Source organism: Rhinolophus hipposideros (assembly GCF_964194185.1).
Source record: "Rhinolophus hipposideros genome assembly, chromosome: 23".
NCBI lineage: Eukaryota > Metazoa > Chordata > Mammalia > Chiroptera > Rhinolophidae > Rhinolophus > Rhinolophus hipposideros.
The window spans coordinates 17,271,802-17,288,763 of record NC_138069.1 but is presented as its reverse complement, the minus strand read 5'-3'; the positions used below and the strand labels follow the sequence as shown (position 1 = coordinate 17,288,763).

The 16,962-nt window shown below is 45.1% G+C and overlaps 1 long non-coding RNA gene across 1 annotated transcript; it reads right to left on the bottom strand.

Moving 5' to 3' along the window:
• Positions 1 to 2,780: 2,780 nt before the first annotated feature.
• On the bottom strand, positions 2,781 to 6,193 carry LOC308491738. Its single transcript, XR_013992396.1, has 2 exons — positions 6,065 to 6,193; positions 2,781 to 3,744 (listed from the first exon to the last, which is right to left on the bottom strand). It is a non-coding gene; the product is annotated as an uncharacterized lncRNA (long non-coding RNA).
• Between the last annotated feature and the right edge of the window lie 10,769 nt (positions 6,194 to 16,962).

Here is a 16,962-nt window from a genome sequence, read left to right as displayed (position 1 = left end):
ACCCTTGTGGGCAGGGATTTTGGGGGGTGCCTTGTCACTGCCGTGTCCTGCTCAGTGCCTACAACAATGCGACACAAAGTAGGTACTCCAGAACTATCAAAGAAATGAATTTGGCCAAAAATTCTCACCAGCTATTTTCAACTATCCTGTCTTATTAGATTGTCAATTTTGGCAGTATTTTGTTCATTTCAGTCCCTCCTACCTCCCACCCCCTTGGAGTCTAGAATGATACTTAGAACATAGTAAAACATTCCATAAATATTAGGGGGCAGGATTTAACTCTTCCTGTGTGGTTTTGGAATGTACCTTGAGGGTGGTCTGCTGTTTGCGGAGCTCACCATCTCTGCTCCCACAACAAAGAGGGTGCTTAGTGGAAAACTAAGGAGGGCTGGTAAACTCGTGGAGCTTCCTCCCTGGGGCCCTGAGTTCAGCCCTCCCCACTCTGCTTCAGGATGCTGATGGACAGCCGGAATCCACAGCCTGGTGCAAAGGTGTTTGCATTTTGTTTGCCATGTTTCTGACTCATCTTCCCGGGGCTGTGGGAAAGGGTTCAGTATGTGACTTCACAAACTGCTGAGCAGGAGGCTGGGCGTTGGAAATGATATGGGGGGGGGGGGGAAGGATCTAATTAAGCAGAGTAGGTGATAGTGTCAGGAAGAAAAAGCAAGCAAGTGGCAATTTGGATATCTGCCTGCAAATAAGAGAGATTTGACTGTCATTTTCTCCTCTGGCTCCTGTTTGCCCTATAAATCTCAGTTCACTAATCCAAGTGTTTTAATTATCGCTGTATAATACCACATGCTGTGATGGGGCCCATCGTGGGGAAATTAAAACGAAGGAGGGGGGCAAGGGGATTCAGACTACCCCATTCTCCTATCTCTCTTGTTTACACTAATCTGAAGGTGTTTTTTCCCCCTTCTGCCATAAACACAACATGGGGTTTCCAGCATCAAACGTATTACCTTCTTTCACTCACAAAAAAGCAACTTCAGGCCCTGAGCTCTCTCCCCCAAACTATGCAACTCAGGGCCCAGCCGCCGTCACCTTGGCCACTGTGGACACTTAATCCCCACGAAATCAAAAGAACCAAGTCATGAATTAAACACTAGCTCCAAAAGGAGAGTCCCTCAGTGGGAAGCAGCATGATGGTTAAGCCTGCCATTTGAATTTCACTTCCACTACCTGCTAGCTGTAGGGCGTTGGGCAAATCACCACTCAGAGCCTTGGCTTCTTTAAATAAAATACAGCAATAACAGAATTCAATATATAACATATAGCACTTAGTACAGTGCCTGACATACTGGTAGTGCTTTGTAACACTCTCCCATCTCCTGGATTTTTATCTTTGCTCCTCTGCCTAAAGGAAACGTCCAGAAAGCTGTGTGGCTCCCTCCTTCCCTTCTTTCTCAAATGCCACGTGATCAGCAAGCCTTCCCTTGTCAGCCTAAGTAAAATACTAGCTACCGTCCTCAGACACATACCCTGGCTTCCCCCCTTATGTTTTTCATTTTTGTCCACAGCAGGAAGCACTACCTGACACTTTACATACATTTATTTAAATTGTTTTTGTCTCCTTCACCTAAAAGGTAAACTCCAAGAAGCTTGTTTTGTTAACTGCTGTTCTTTCCAGCACCTACACAGAAGTGCTTGGCATATAGTGCATGTTTAATAAATATTAACTGAGTGAATAAACAGCAGCTTTTCTTCGGATGATGATGACTGCAAGGGCCATCCAGCAGCCAAAGTTCTTCACAGGCTAGGAAATTGAGGCTGAGAGACGTCAAAAGCCCTGCCCTCTGGTTCCTCTTCCCCGGAACTGTGGTGGCGAGGCTGGGGGCCCTGGCTCCTGCCGTCTTGCTGTGGCTGCAGTCAGCCTTGCTCAGAGCAAAAACTCAGCATGTTGGTACCCTGCGCTCCTCATCTGGGGAATGGAAGCAATTAAGCAGATGGCTTTCCCTCCCAAGTGCTCGGGACCCGGATGCCCCAGTGACTGGCAATCTATAAAAGCAAAAAGGACAGGTGGAGATACCACAGCCGCTCTGGAAATCCATCAACAAATGTGCTCAGAGTTGAGGAACTGCAGACAGCTGGAGCACAAAGGAGCCAAAATCCAGCAGCAACGAAGGCCCTCCTAGCTTTCTGCACTGACTGAAGGCAAGCACTGAAGTTTCCGGGGTGCCTGTATGACTTCCTCTCGCAGACACAGGGGACGCTGCGAGGAGGGACACAAACCCCAGCTTCCCCCTGCCTAGGTGCACAACCTCTCTGGGAACCAGCTTTTCATCTCTTAGGATCCTTCCTTCTTAGGCTCAAAAGAGAAAGCACATACCCGGCACCTGGCACGGTGCACGGCACTCAGCAGGCATATGACAGTAACTGTCCTATATGACACTGATGATTTCCAGAGGCAAACACAACTCTCTCCCCCACCCCCATCCACCTCACCAGCAATTAGAGCTTAGAATTAAGGTTCTTGCAAAAGAAGGGGGCTATTCAGTCGGAGGAATCTAGCACCAGGTAATTTTTTAATGGATTCCATTTTCCCACTCAAGTAGACTGGAGAGAACAGAAGACTCTACATCAGGGCCTCCTCTCCTTCCAAGCCACTCAGAACCTCAGACAGCCCCCAAAAAGGCAGATTCCAGTCTGCTAGTGTCAGCTATTCAGGTTCTTTTTTCCCAGAGCTCCGTGGAGGTAGAGGTAACAAAAGACTCAACAAAAATATCCTGTAATCCCTTCACTACCAGTTCCCCTAACCAAATAATCAGATGTAAAGCACATGGTTTAATAATCAGATTTTAATAATCAGATTTAAGGTGCTGGATTTATGGTTAAAAAGAGGGACACCACCAGTAATCAGAACGGGGTGACTAAATGAGGCCTGTCATTTGCACTGCCACTGTGTGAGCCAGCCTAGTTCTCCAACCCCTGTGAACCTCAGTTTCCTCATCTGTGTATAGCAATGCCTATCTGTGGCGCTATTTTAAAGATTAAATGAGTAAAAGCGGCCAGTGCCTCGTACATTAACTACTGCTTTGAATAGTCAAGCCAAAAAGGCCAGTGCAGCCAAGCGGGAATCCCAAGCATTAACTGATCCCAAAGAACACTGGACAGCAAAGGCAACCCTTCCCGAGACCACAGACCGGACTCGACCACCCCGCCGTGTGCCACAGGTTGGGAGCGAATATTGACTCCATCAGAGCCTTCCAGAAATCCTACAGAGCAGTGGGGATAGGTGGAGGGAGAGGTAAGGATGCAGAAAGGCACAGGTGGAAGTGAGAGCCAAGCAGCTCCTGAAAAGGGGTGTCCGGCTGGAAATGGTGGGGGACGCTCCTCCTGCAGTGACTGTGGCTTTGAACTTCCCAGTGGAAACTGCCACCTTGGATGACGGAGGATTCCAAGAGGTTCCGGCGGCAGTATGGTTCCATGGTTACAAAGGAAAGCTCTGGGGTGAACCCCACCTGGGTAGAGTGTTCCATAAGCCTCCTGGGGGGATTCCAGGGGTTGGTGAGTTTCGGCTACTCACGTAACCTCCCTGGGCCTCAGTTTCCCCAGACACGGGAACTAAGGACTCCGGCCTCCGCGAGGAGATTGTGAGGCTAAAGAGAGCAGGGGTGCGCTGGGTGCTTCCCGGACACGGCCGGGGCGCGGGCGCCCGAGGCTCATTCCTTCCCGTAGGACAAGGTCGAGCAGGGAAGGGGAGCGCTCAGGTCCACAAGAGCCGAGGCCCTTCCTCCGCTGCAGCTGTTGAAAAAATAATCAGAAGAAAGCAACTGGAACGCGAGCGGGGGACGCGGCGGCGGGGACTCCCCCCGCGGGCGCCCCGGAGCCAGCCGGGGCCTGTGGCCTGGCCCGCGAGGCCGGGGAGGCCGGGAGCGGGCGCCCAGCCGGAGCGCCGAGGCCCCGCTGCGCCGGGCCGGGCGGGGGCGGCGGAGGCGGAAGCGGGGGCGGCCGGAGCGCGGTGGGGATGTTTAAAGGAAATTTACAATCATTTCCTCTCTGTGGTTTGGTGACAAATCAACAACATCCTGTTCTTTTGTGAGGCTCCGGGCGCCTGCGAGGCGGGGGCAGCGCTCCGGCTCTTAAAGGGACACACAGAGGCCCCCTCCCCCCACCACTCCCCTGCGGCTCCAAAAAAAAAAAAAAAAAAAACCCAAAGCCTCCCCAAGGCGCCACCTCCGGGGGCGCGCGCGGCTGGAATGCGGGGGCGGCTCGGGCGGCCGCCCTCGGGCCGCGACCCAGATCGCATCGCGTCACCTCCCCCGTGGCGTCCTCACATTCCCCTTCCCCCTCCCCGGAGAGGAGGTGGGGCGGTGGCGGCGCACCCCTCTGATGCATGTCGCAGCCCGAGGCCATCTCCCACCGCGGGGGCCACAGGCATCCGAGGGGCGCCCGTCGGATGGTTCCCCTCCCGACCTCCAACCCCCAACCCCAGAGCAATGCCGTCCCAGCTTCGGACCTCCGTGTAGTTTTTATCCCTTTTCTCCGAATCCCCTCGCCTCGAATTTTCCAGCCCCCAAATTCTAGATTTATGGTTTAAATGTCCACGTCCGCACACGAGGTTTGTAAAACGCTAAAGCAGAGAGAGGCTTCCCAAGCTGTAGGAGTAATGAGAATCAGATGGCTAGGACCAGAAAAATAAAATAAAAAAAATAAAAAAACTCAACTGCCCTCCTGGGATTTCGTTCATTCAGTCATTTAATGAGCTTTTTTTTTTTTTTTTTTTGTACTAAGCACTGGTCATCATTCTAGGCCCGGTGCAGAAGGAACAGGATAGACAGGTCGCTGCCCACAAGGGGCTTAGAGTCTCAAAATGAATTAATGAACGAAGGAAGGCATGGACAGGATTATTTCCACAGCTATAAGGCTATGATAAAAGGATCTAGAAGAGCGGCTTTCCAGAGGGAGAGCTCTCTGAGCAGGTGACCCTCTGACCTCGGCACTGGAGGGTGAAAAGGCTCCAGCCCTGGGAAGAACTGGTTGAGGGGTCCACAGAATATTATCAGGAAAGAGACTGGAAACGGGCAGCACATAAGCCCATCCCAAGATCACCTGAAGGACATCCTTGAGGACAGATTGTCTTCACGAGGACAATCCTTGGAGGTTAGCATCCAGGATGAGAGAGACCTGAGTCCTCCTGCTCTGGCTGTATAACTGGAGTGACTCCTTCCTTGCTCTAGCCTCATTTCCTTCATCTGGACAATGAGAACACTGAGCTAGATTCAGTGGTTCTCAGCCCTGGGTGCAAATCAGGATTTCCTGGGGAAATTTTCTAAAATACTGACCCTCGATCTCACCTCAGACCAACAGAATCAGAATCTCTGGTAACCGAGCCCGGGTGCTGGCATTTTTTAAGGCTCCCTGGGTGAGGTTAGTGTGCAGCCAGGGTTAAGAGCCAGTGACCTAGATGACCTCTAAAGTCTGGGTTTAAAGCGCAGACTTTAAAGCCAGAGCTATTTGAATTCAGGGTATAATCAGTTACACTGAGTGCTTAGCACCTACTACCGGGTATCATACACTAAATACACTATGTATATATTTTAAGTTACAAAGAACAACCCTACCAGATGAGATAGGTACTATTACTATCCCCTTTTTACGAATGAGGAAATTGAGGTACAAAGAGAATACAAAATTTGGTTAAGAGCATACAGCTAATAAGTTGTGTTGCCTGAATCCTCTAAGCTGGAGTGCATTTCCAGTGACAAGGAGCAAATTTCTACCTAATGAAGTTGTCAATCACATAGAGTAGCTACCAAGAGAAGAGCATGGGGTGCTTTAAGTCTGGGCTGTTCCTACATCGTGGATGGAGGCAGGGAACTGGCCTGGATGACCTCTGGTGATTGTGACAGCCCCAAGGTGTACATGCCCCAAATGAGGGAGTGTGACTCTAAGAAAACAGCTTTTCATGTTTCTCTGCCTTGATCCTCTTAGTAATTTTCGAGGATGATCCCCGTAAAATGTGCAGTTTTGCCTTAACCAGACGTAAGAGCCATATGGCAGGGTGAGGGGGAGAGAAGAGCTTTCTTTATACTCCAGTATGGTCAGGATAGAACACACTCACCTATCCCCACATACTCCTGCATGGAGCTCAACACTGCCCTTTTCACCTGTGACCACTGTCCCATGTGAGAAGTTTTGTGAGACAGGACCCAGGAGTGATGTGGTAAGTGGGAACTGAGACAGGTTCCCCCGGGGAGTAAAAGGCCTGTTAAAACAGAGATTAGAAAAAAGAGGATGGTTCATTCCTACAGACTACTGTGGCTGCTGTTACAAAAGAAGAGAACTGTACAGACTAGAAAGATGCAGTCGATATATACAAGGCACCTAACAGGATCTTCTCAGTGATATTTATGTAACACACACACACACAGAAAACCCGCAGAACCATCTGGAAGGACAGACTAATGATTGGGCACATGCATGGGGGCGGGGTTAGGGGGCACAGCGGGGGAGTGTGTTGTATTAATGGTATACTTTCACATTCTCTGTATTAATGACAACAATCATGTGTTAATTTTTTTAAGATAAAGGTACTTCTATTTATAAAAAAAAACAAAAATAAATATTAAAAGGGGAAACATAACAGGCCACTCTGGGCCCTGGGAACTCTCCAGGGTAGACCCCTGGCAATGCCATCTTTGCTGATTCTTTCAGCTGCGGTTACTAATCCCCTGGCTCTTCACAGCTGCTTTCACCTCAGCATGCCATTCCAGTGGCAGTCTCTTACCTGGTCAACTGCCTCCCCTCCCGTCAGGGAAAGTCCCACAGAAGACAGATTTGGGAGCTGCCAGCTCCAATCGATGTAGGAGATGACAAAGCTCATTTGAGAGAGAAAAATTGCCAAAGGGGCTACTTGGCAGTGGAGGTGAGTGAAGGGAATGGCAGTGGTGTTCAAAGGCTCTGACTTCCCTGTGTGTCTGTGCTTTGTTCTGGAAGCTGAGAAATGGACTCAGACAGACCAAGACCTGAAGGGAAACAATAGTGCTTTATGGTCAGACCCTTATCCCAGAAACCCCAAAAGCTATGGGCAGGGGTCCACTTATAACATATGCAGAACTGTCCCCTCCAGTGAGGACCTGATAACTCAGCAAACTCATGGCCTGCATGACTGGCACAAGGTGAACTGGCAGGGAGATCTCTAGGGAGGAATGGTTGTGACCCTCTATACTTCCTCTTATTTATGTTTTCTTAGATCTTTGTAGTTTATACGCAGCGTAATGTCCTGGTGAAGAGCATGAACTAAGAGAATAGAGAACCCAGGTAGATTCTCAGCTCTATCACCCTTGCTAAGCCTCAGTTTCCTCTGCTCTAAAATGGGAAAAATAGTACTTATACTTACCTCATAGAGTTTTTTGGTAAGAATTAAATGAGATAATACAGGAAAAGTCTTGAACGTTGTTCCTAGCACATGCAGTCAGTGGTAACTGTTGGTTTTATAACTAACAATAACAAGATCCAAGTCAGTTATTAACTATACCTTTCAAATGAGAGTCAGAAAGATGACTGAGTTTTGTGGCTCGTTGACATTCAGACACTTACTAGTTTACACATCTCAAACATAAGTCTGAATCTTGGCCCCCACAATTAGAGGTCTTCCAGAAGACCTGCATCCACCAAAATCCTACATGGCTGAGCTACTACTACAGTCAAAAATTATCACCTTCAACTCAAGTCATTCAATAAGGCTCTATGTACAGATGCCCTTGTGCTGGCTGCTATATCGGCAGGTCAAGACAAATGGAATTCCTTCCTTCCGTTCATCCTGGCCTGGCCATCTTTGAATCTTCCCAAAGGCCTTAGAAATAGGAATTCTCTCTCTCTCTCTCTCTCTCTCTCTCTCTCTCTCTCTCTCTCTCTCTCTCCTTCCCTCCCTTCCTCCCTGCCTCCCTCCCTCCTTCTCTCTCTCTCTCTCTCTCTCTCTCTCTCTCTCTGTCCCCCTCCCCCTCCCTCCCTCCCTCCCTCCCTCCTCCCCAGCCCCCTCTTTCTCTTTGACTTCTGCTCCTGCCTTCCTCAGTCTAGTTAGGAGAAAGTAAGCTTCTGGGGGTAGGAGGTTTAAACTGATGGGCCATTAGCAGCATAACAAAGCAAAAGGAATTTTCCAGGTCACCAGCCAACAACTTTAGAGTGGTATTTAAAATTCACTTGCTTAGTAGGAGAGAGAGAGTTTGGTCAGGAGGGGTGGGGAAGGATTTCTCCCAGCTGATGGGGAGCTGGGGAACACCCTTTTTTTATGGCCAGCAAGACCAGTAAACACCATAACAAGCTGCTTGGTTTCTGGGCTGATCTTTTATTGTTGTACTTGGAACACAGAGATTGAAAAGAAAACAACTGTCTGTGTGCTGAATCCATAAATAAAAGGTTCTCCTTGGCTTCAGATCTAGGGAACACCTGGATCCCTCCTCTGGCTTCAACCATGATTTGCTAAAATATAACATACCCTAAATTTCTTCTGAGCCCACTGAATAGACACACACACACACACACTATCATACACAACCTGCCTCATTCCAGCTGTGGCAAAGTTCAGCAGGAAAGGAACTATGGTCATGTTGTGTTTCCCCCACCCCATACATGCATTTTTAAAATTTATTTTTTGGCAGTCTGGAAGTGATTGGGGGAAGGCAGTTACAACACTTAATTGGTAAGCAGATCTGTTCTAGTAGAAAAGTTCTTCTACAGATCACCTTTGCTGCTGAAGGAAGAATGACCAGTAAAGAGTCCTGCTGAAATTTGGTAACTGGGCCTTATTACCTCCCTATACCACTCTTTCCTCTCCCACAGAGATTTGCTCCAGGAACTTTCATAGCCCTATGGCCACCTACATAAGACCTAAGACTTAAAATTCCTACAACTCTTGACCCTAGGGGCTCCCCCAAATTGCATAAGGCTGCTTAAGTAATAGTTATATTCATTTTTAGGCTTTTTCAACCTCTTTAAAACTCAGAATCCTTTTCAAAGGAATGCAAAATATAAAAAACATATTAAAACTATTGTTTCTGGTTGAAGCCAATCACAATGTTGATCTAAAGGGTCCCTAGGATTCAGTTTGGAAAAAAAAATCACTATTTTAGAATGTCACTTGATTATTACTATAAGTATATTTTGGTAGTATAATGAAGTCCAACTGCTCACTATGCCTGTAGAAGCCTTTTTGATTCAGCCCCCACCTACCTGAGCTCCATGTAGTTACTCTTATGGTGTTTACTCTTTCGATTTACTCTTCTGTTTTGTTGGTGCAGGTCCTCCACTAGCTTCCTGGGAAGAGACACATGGGAGGTACATTTTTTGAGATCTTGCATTTCCTTTTATTCTTTTTTCACATTTTGATTGGTAGTTTTGCTAGGTATAAAATTCTAGGTTGTAAATCATTCCCCAACAAGCCTAGGCCTCTGCAGTTTCCAGGTCTTTGAACTAAAAGTACATTTTTGCATGGAACATATACTCCCCCACCTCCACCCTTATGTAGATAACACCTCATTATTCTTTTCAGGGAAACTTCCCTGCCAGCCACCTGCCCCTCCTAGTTGGGTAGATATCCCTCCTAGTTGCTCCAGCAACACCTAGGGCTTACACTCTCACTACACTTATTACACCTTATTACCATTACCCACTTATTTGTCTGTGTCTTCTACTAGATTGTGAGCATGGGAGCTAAAAATATAGATCCACAGTACCACTCAATAAATATTTGTAGAACAAAGGAATAAATTAATGGTTGTGATGGTATTTTTCTTTTTTATTGCAAGATACAATCGCTAATAAAATGTTTGACAAATGCTCTTACCAGCTGTTGCATGCTCTGGATTTGAGGGATAGAGAATAGGACTGGTCTGGGGAAAGAAATGCTACCTTGATACTAGGAACACAGAAAGAATCCTTATAATTTCTTGTTCAATATCTGCTTCGCATGAGGACAGGGACCAGGTCTGCCCTGCTCACTGCTACGCTCCCAAAAATCAGACCTTACTGAAAGCTTAATAAAGAGCTGTTAAATGAATGAACTGGTCCAGATAAAGGAATTATACCACCAAGAAACATTGGTGGCATTATACCACCAAGAAAACAAACAGAGAATAAGTCCCTAAGCTGTCTCACCATTTTGGGAAGAAGGAAAGTTTGGGATGAAAACTCAATTCATCCTCTCATCCCAGCCCACCTCAATAGCAAATCAGAAGAACCCTCTCCCAATTCCTTGTTCCAGATATAGGCATTTCCTTCTTTGAACACCTGGATTAGAAGCCCTGGAATTATTTGGCTTGGACCCTCTCCTTCATAGTCTGTTTCTCTTCAATCATCAAGTCCTGTTGCCTTGTCTCCCTTTACAGTAGCTTTCACACTGAGCCTCCTTTTTCATTCCTCTTGCTAGTACCACCTTAGAGGCCCCCATCACCCACACCTAGGTTTTCAGTTGGCTCCCTCCTTCACTCCAAGTCACTTTGACTCCTCTATCAGATTAATCTCTCTGAGCATCACTTTTCAGTGTCTCTTCACTGCCCAAAACACTTTCAGAGGCTCTCCCTTTCCTTCTACGTTAAGTCCCAATTCCTCTGCCAGTTTTCAACATTCAGAGTTACTTGTAAATGCTCTGTTTTTCCCTCCCTACATGCACCAGCTCACTTATCACACATACACAACTCACTCTGATTAGGCAAGCTGTTTCACTGTCACGGAGCAGATTTGTGCACAACTTGTGCATTCTCTTCTCTGGAATGTTCTCGCTACGCCTCTTTTAATTCAATCCATCCTTCCAGACCTGGTTTAAATCTCCCCTCCTCTAAGATGCCTTTATTGACAACTTCAAGCCTTGCTGATCTCCCCAACTTTGAAATCCGAATAGTACTTACCATCCTTGTAGTCCAATTAAATCCGGATAGGTGACTTATATAAGACACTATACAGTCTACATAGGTTAGTGTGGTTTCCCCCAGCTATCCTTGCTGCTCCTTGATGGCAAAGATGTAAGGATGTCCTTTTCTCGCAGCTAAACACCCCTTAGAGTTTAACATGTGTTAGTATTCAGGAGGTGATAAAAATGCTGACTTCAGAACTAGATAGACCTGGGTTAATCCCAGCCCAAGCAATTACTAACTGTGTGTATTTGGGCAAGTAATTTAAACCCTCAGAGCCTCAGTATGCTGATCTGCAAAACTGGAATAATAACCGTGCTACCTCATAGAGTTGTTTGTGAAGATTAAATAAGATAATGCTAAGTAAAGCAATTTGCACAGCGCTTTGTTTTGATACACGGTAAATACTCAATATATGTTAGCTACGGTTGTAAGAGACTCCAATCCCAGTTCTTAGAGTTGAACTTTGGCCTTGATTTTGTTTCAGACTTTCTGTAACTGAGTCAACCCTTGCAAACAGTGATTTCCTTCCACTCCCTACCTCTGTGTCCACCCTTGGCTGGTCAGAGCATATCTCTGTAAGCAGTGGCTAAGGGCAAGTTGCATCATGCAAGGTCTTCTGAGGCCCCATTTTGTCATCCCTCCTGCCCTCAGCACTCCTGGAATCAGTGCTGAATTGTCTGGGTGGGAGCTTTTGGTTTGTGAATCTTCTTAAGCCTTTCTTCCACTTTTTCTTTATCGTTATCATTGTATTATAAAAGCAATATATACCTATTATTCTTTTTTTAAAAAAGTACAGAAGAGGGTAAAGTGAAGAACGAAAGTCTCACTCCCATCCAAACCTCCATTCTTACTCTTTGGAAGTAACCAGTTAGCAGTTTCTCCTGTGTACTTCCAGACAGCAGCCATGGCTATAGAAACATACACACGTATACTGTTTTGTGGCTTGATTTAGTCAATTAACGATCAGTCTTACACACCTTTCTATATCCACACCTGATAGATCTACCACACAGTGTTTAATAGCAACTTAAATGTCTTTTGTAGACAGCAATCATCATTGATTTTATCTGCTCCCTACAGATGGGCATGTAGGTTGCCACTACTACAACATTATGATGAACATTCGTGTGTGAGTGTGTGTGTGTGTGCGTGTGTGTGTGTGGACCCCTTCAGTCTTCAAGGCTTCTAATTGCCAGATTAGACAAGACAGAGGGTGATTATTCAAATTTGGTTCTACCTCCCGAGTTTTCCACCCATACACAGTCGGTGGCATTCAGTCCGTGGACCCACTGACTCACCAATCTGCAGCATGACCACCGTCTTCCTCACTTCAAAATAGAAGAAAGAGGTCACTGGACTATTTCCTCATGATCCTGCCCAATAGGAGCTCACAGAACCCATGTTCCTCCCTTTCCCTGAAAGCATAGAGGAAATCCTGAGCTTTGGGGAATAGGATTGCAGAATCCAGCTGTGTTCTCAGGTAGCCCTGAGGAAGCCCCAGAGAAGGAAGGAAACGCGTTTTTGGTTCATGAGACACAATCCCAGCTGTTTTCAGTGGGGCTGAGAGGGATGTGAGTGTGACAATAAGGACAGTAGCTGAGATGGGCTTCAGATGGTAGCTGAGAGGAGGTGAACGCACAGGGCTTTGATCAGCAGTGACTCGGCATTATTATCTTAACCCACATCCGTCCCTTTACACTGAGTTCTTTCTCAGGCCAAGGACAGGATGGAATGGCAGGAACTGGGACTACTTATCTGCAGCTTAGCTGGACTCATGCACGACCCCAAGCCAGCCACTTACTGTACTCTGAGGAAAGCCTCAGGGGCCTGAGGGAAGCTAGGCTGGAAAAAGGTGCCCCTGGGTTGTGTCAAAGTTGCCTGCTTGTAGCTCTGGGACCCATCCTAAGCTTCATTAGTTAGTCCATTCCCCTATCTGTAAAAAAAAGCAAAAGCAACCCCAGCGGTCCCTGTCTTATACTGTCCTTGAGAGCAGGAGGTTCACCCAAGTGCTTCATATAGGACATGGCATTACATAAGCAGTCAAGAAATCTTTGCTATTTGCTCCACTGATATCTCCTTCTTGCCTAGCACAGTGTCCGATTCAGAGTAGGTGCTTAATTAAAACACTTTTTTTTAATGAATGAATGGACAACCTCTTCATTTCTGGAGGGCAGGCAGGAAAATAGCAAAATGACCCTCAAGGTCTCTCCAACCCCATGTCACCCCATTCTGTTCTTTAAAACTGTGGCAGCTTAGTGATAATGTGGTTTGGTTTGCTTTTCACTCAGGTTTTTTGTTTTCCTCTCTGTCTCTGGATTCCTAGGAGAAAAGATGTTCTATTCTCCCTGGCTTGTCCTCAAGAGCCAGCCACATAAGACGAATCAGCTTAGGGCCAAGGTCCTGGAATGCAGCCTTGCCTCAGAGTTTCTAAAGAGAAACCAAACCCCAGGACCAGGGAATATCAGAAGAGAGAGGAAAGGAAATTAACTTATGCAGTCAATAAATATACATATGGCGTATCTACTGTGTCTGGAAGTGAAACCAAAAGCTTGCTGCATGGGCCTGACCCCTCCACTCTCTACCAGGCTGGCATATGCCACAACCCCTCAAAGCCTGGCCTCCATCTCTCTTCTGAAATGGTTGCCTTGCATGTAGCCCCAGGAGTTCCCGGGGTTAATCCAGTGCCCATTCCTCCATTCTTGTTCCTTCCTTACTCTCTTTATTAGCACCTTTCTTCTCCTTTGGTTTCTCTGGGTAACTGTACTCTTCTGTTGTCCTCCCACCATTCTTACCTTCTGTTATGGGCTGAATAGGGACCCCAGCCCCCTAAATCCATATGTTGAAGTCCTAACCCCTTGTACCTCAGAATGTGACTGTATTGGGACATAAGGTCTTTAAAAGTAATTAATGAGGTCATTAGGGTAGGCCCTAATTCTATATTACTGGTGTCTTTATAAGAGGAAATTAGGACATAGGCAGAAGGTAGCTCATGTGAAGACAGAAGGCTATCTCAAGCCAAAGAAAGAGGTCTCAGAAGAAATCAACCCTGTTGCCATTTTGATCTCCGAATTCTGGCCTCCAGAATTGTGAGAAAATAAATTTCTGTTGCATAAGTCACCCAGTCTGAGGTACTTTGTTATGGCAGCCCTAGCAAACTAATACATTCCCTGCATTGTATGACAACAGACATTACACCCAAACATCCCATCCTCCTCTATAAATCCATCTGCATGGCTTAAACTATCATCCCTACCTTTCCCAATTTTCCACTCTGGTCGACATGTCCATACACTGAGACCTGGACACTCATCCAGTTTCCAGCTCTGAATTAATGCCTGCCAGACAATTCCTCTTGAATTGTTTGGCCAATCCTTAAGCCTCAAGAGATCTAGAACCACAGAATCTTTAAAGGCGAGTCCAACCACCTTGCTTTACAGATGAGGAAAGTGAGGCACTAAGTAAAACAAAACAAAACAAAAAACCAAACTCAGCTCTCTTTCTGACTTCCCTATACCTAAAAGCACCACGCATCTGGTTACCACTCAAAAATGTGAAGTCATCTTTTATTCTGCCCTTTCTTTCATACCTCATAGCCAATCAAAGAATGTCCACTTTATTCAAAAATCACTGCCTGTTGTCCAGTGTTTTAGATCTATCTTGTTTTCTTCCCATAGATTAAATATTTTGGCACATTTATATTTAGGTAAGTACTGAATTTTTAGGCCTCAGTAGCCTGTTCTGTCAGAAAGGTTGGATAGCATTGAGGATAAGAACACAAGCTCTAGTCTCTCACATGGGTTTTGTTCTTGGTTCTGTCCTAGGGCTTTAGATGGGTTTTCTGAGACCTACAGCATAGGGATTTTGCAAAAATGAAATGTGGATTTGAACTCAGTAAGGTCTGTCCTCAAAACTCTTTGTGCTATATCATGCTACCGCTTTTTCTGGGAATATAAAGGAATTGGTTCAGTTTCTGACAGTATGGATGACCTTCCCAAAGAGAAAAATTTCAAACACTGAATAAAATATATTTTTTTTCTTTCATAAATCCTTGCTTAATAGGCAAAAATGTAAGGTATATACAGAGGCCAAAATAAGAAATGAAAAGGGAACTCTGGAACATAACTGAGTACCCAAGACAGTTAAAATTGATGGTATCTACCAAAACTTGGTGATTTGAAGCTTCCATTTTGATGAATACAAGGAACGAGGAGGATAGGAGATAAAGCTTAAACCCACACAAGGTAAAAAGTCTAATAGAAGCCCCTCCAAAGGGTTAACAAAGAGTTACAATCTCTGTGTAAGGGTGAATGAGAAATAAATTCATGGCACAGAAGAGGCATCAAGGAAATTTGTATGACCAACTTTTGATACTGGATGAGGGAATGAAAACAAATCTCCCCTGAAAATTCATAACTACAAAGCCTCCACATGAGTTTATAGATTGAATTCATACTACCTGTACCCTATGTAATTTGAAAACCCTAAAGCAGAAAATTTAATTTAAGGAGCTCTTGTTTGGAATAAACCCAAGTAACTGGTGAAAGCAAATACAATTCCTCTTTGGAGGACTGCAGTTTCAACCCATCCCTCAAGGAACGCCCACAAAGTCCCAAGAAATTGAGCTTAAAGTTAAAAATCACAAAACACACAAGGAAACAAGGCACCATAAGTGAGAACCAGCAGAAACAACAGACAGTGTAATCAGACCCACAAAAATATGAGGTACAGAAATTATCAAGTATAGAATATGAATAGGTATTTTATTATATTTCAAGAAATAAATGTGAGATTTAAATATATGAGCTAGGAGCCAAAGACTATAGAAGGCAAACAAGCCAATTGGGGGGAAAAAATTAAAAACTAGGATGAATGAAATAGCAGATTAGATACTGTTAAAGGCAGAATTTGTTTACTGGAAGATGAATATGAAGAAATCTAGAATGTGACCCAGAAATATAAAGAGATAAAGAATGTGAAGAATTACATATGTGACATTAGAGGATAGAATAAGATGGTCTAATGCATATTTAATTGTATTTACAGAAGAAAATAAAGAACAAGAGGAAGTATTTGTAGAGTAAGAACCAGGACTAGAGTGAGGTGCCTAAAGCTAAATATTTATTTTCGATACTCGTTCACAGGGCCAATCCCGCATTTGCACCAACTCAAGAATGAGCACCTCCTTAAATTTGGTGCCCTAGGCACTTTACTGGGTTCACACTCGTGCTGGCACTGCTGAAAATTTTCCAAATTGTTGTAAGTCATCAAATTCTGGGTCCAAAAATCCCAAGAAGGATAAAGAAAAATACTCACCCCTATTTACATAATAGTGAAAGCGCAGAGGGCCCGGGACAAACACAGATCAACAGCAAAGAAACTACACTTTGACCACATACTATTCAGTAGCCATGATGGAAGCCAGAAGGGTATCTTACATGTATTGAGACAAAATAAGTGGCAATCAAGAATTTTATTCAAGGCCGGCCTGGTGGCGCAGGCAGTTAGAGCTCCATGCTCCTAACTCCAAAGGCTGCCGGTTCGATTCCCACATGGGCCAGTGGGCTCTCAACAACCAAAAAGAAAAAAAAAAAAGAATTTTATTCAAGAATTTAAATATGAGGATAAAAGAAAGTCATTTTCAAACAAACAAAAAATGAGAGAATTTACTACAAACAGACCCTTACTAAAGGAAATTCTAAAGGACTAATTTCAGGCAGAAGGAAGACAATCTCAGAGAAATGCTCTTATGAGTTTGTTTGTTTTTAAAGAGGGTGCAGCTCACAGTGGCCCATGAGAGGATCGAACCAGCAACCTTGGTGTTATCAGTACCACACTCTAACAAACTGAACTAACCAGCCACCCTCAGACAGATGCTCTTATAGAAAGGAAGCTACCAGTGAACATTTGACTGTATAAAGAAACAATAATAATGTCTTATCTGTCCTGGGGAGAGGGGGATAGAATGAAAACATGGGACTACAACAGAATATAAATGCGGGGAGATTTAGAGGAGGGTGGTGACTTAAGCAATTAAGGTAAAGTATTTTAAGGTACATTAAGAGGGTAAAAATTGTGACTAGGGGATCCACTAAAAGAATAGACAAAGAGA